We start from the raw sequence: 2,139 nt of genomic DNA, 5'->3' as shown, positions 1-2,139 counted from the left end.
CGGAAGAGAGATCAAAAGAAATTACTGAGAACATAAAAAACAGGGATCTGGGAGAAAAAAAAAAAGAAAAGAAATTAGAGAAAAGCCTAGAGACAGGAAAAAAGAAAGCAAGCTTAAGAGACATGGGGATAGATTACTAAGGTCTACCATACTCCTAATGAGAATTCCAGGAGAGAAAAGAGAGAAACTGAGAGAGACAGATAATGATGAAATAATAGCTGAAAAATTTCCAGAATTGATTAAAGACAAGAATTTTCAGATTCAGAAAGCAAACTGAAGACCAAGCAGGATAAGTAAAAGAAATCTCAAACACATCAAAATGAAACTGCAGAATACCAGAGATAAAGCAACCAGAGAGGAAAGACATTCTACAAAAAGAAACAACTATTATATTCATAGCAGATTTCTTTCTTTTTTTTTTTTTTTGAGACGGAGTTTTCGCTCTTGTTACCCAGGCTGGAGTGCAATGGCGCGATCTCGGCTCACCGCAACCTCCGCCTCCTGGGTTCAGGCAATTCTCCTGCCTCAGCCTCCTGAGTAGCTGGAATTACAGGCACACGCCACCATGCGCAGCGAATTTTTTGTATTTTTAGTAGAGACGGGGTTTCACCAAGTTGACCAGGATGGTCTCGATCTCTTGACCTCATGATCCAGCCGCCTCAGCCTCCCAAAGTGCTGGGATTACAGGCTTGAGCCACCACGCCTGGCATAGCAGATTTCTTAACAGCAAAATGGGTGCCAGTCAATAATGGTATATTTTCAAAGTACCAAGAGAAAATAACCAGGCTTAGAAGTGTACAACTACCAGCTGGGCACGGTGGCTCATGCCTGTAATACCAGCACTTTGGGAGGCTGAGGCGGGTGTATCACTTGAGGTCAGGAGTTCAAGACCAGCCTGGCCAACAATGTTCAAACCCTGTCTCTGCTAAAAATATAAAAATTAGCAGGTGTAGTAGTGTGCACCTTTAGTCCCAGCTACTTGGGAGGCTGAGGCAGGAGACTCACATGAACCTGGGAAGTGGAGGTTGCAGTGAGCAGGGATCATGCTACTGCACTCCAACCTGGAGTGAGACTCTATCTCAACAACAACAACAACAAAAGAAGTGTACAACTACCTAAATTATCCATCAGATGAGAGTGAAATAAGCAGATCATGAAACAGCTGTCAACAGAGACATACTAAAGGAACTCCTTAAAAGGTACATTTCAGGAGGAAAGTAATCTCAGAAGGAAGGTCTAAGATGCAAGAAGTCACACTGATAGCTAATACCTACCATTATATCACTGATTAGGACAATCCTGAAGAGCATACTTAATTCGTATTATTTCAGTGTCTCACAGCCTACCAAACTTTACATTCAACTACCTGCTAGTTGCACAGTTTGTAGGTGGACAACACAGGTAGGTGTTGGTCACTTCACCCCAATTTATCTCCAGATCATTATCAGTCAGTATTAATTATCAAATGTATAAATTATAAGTAGCTTTAAATGAATAGACTATCTGGCTATAACAATTCTTAAGCTCAATATATTTTGAAATTATTAAGCTGCAATATATCTTTCCAATTCTCAAACCATGTAATATCCTCCAAAATATCTAGGTAATTTTTTTTTTTTTTTTTTTTTTGAGACAGAGTTTCACTCTTGTTGCCCAGGCTAGAGTGCAATGGCAAGATCTTGGCTCACCACAACCTCCGCCTCTTGGGTTCAAGTGATTCTCCTGCCTCAGCCTCCCGAATAGCCGGGATTACAGGCATGTGCCACGGTGCCCAGCTAATTTTGTATTTTTAGAAGAGATGGAGTTTCTCCATGTTGGTCAGGCAGGTCTGGAACTCCTGACCTCAGGTGATCCATCCGCCTCAGCCTCCCAAAGTGCTGGGATTACAGACGTGAGCCACCGCGCCTGGTTTTGGTAGGCAGCTGAGATAGAGACACATATACACACACTATTCTGCTGCTCTGCTATCACCCTTAGTTGAGGTAACCAGTTTCTTTGTTCTCTGCATGCAAAAGAACCTAAAACAATAACTTAAGAAAAATAAACCATAAAAGTGGGACAAATATTGGAGCATAATGACCAAGAAAATGGTACCCATTCTCCTTCCCTTAAAAAAGACCATACACGAAATTTCAAAAC

The sequence above is a fragment of the Saimiri boliviensis genome, chromosome 8, assembly GCF_048565385.1.
Source record: "Saimiri boliviensis isolate mSaiBol1 chromosome 8, mSaiBol1.pri, whole genome shotgun sequence".
Taxonomy (NCBI): Eukaryota; Metazoa; Chordata; class Mammalia; order Primates; family Cebidae; genus Saimiri; species Saimiri boliviensis.
This window is presented reverse-complemented; position numbering follows the sequence as displayed.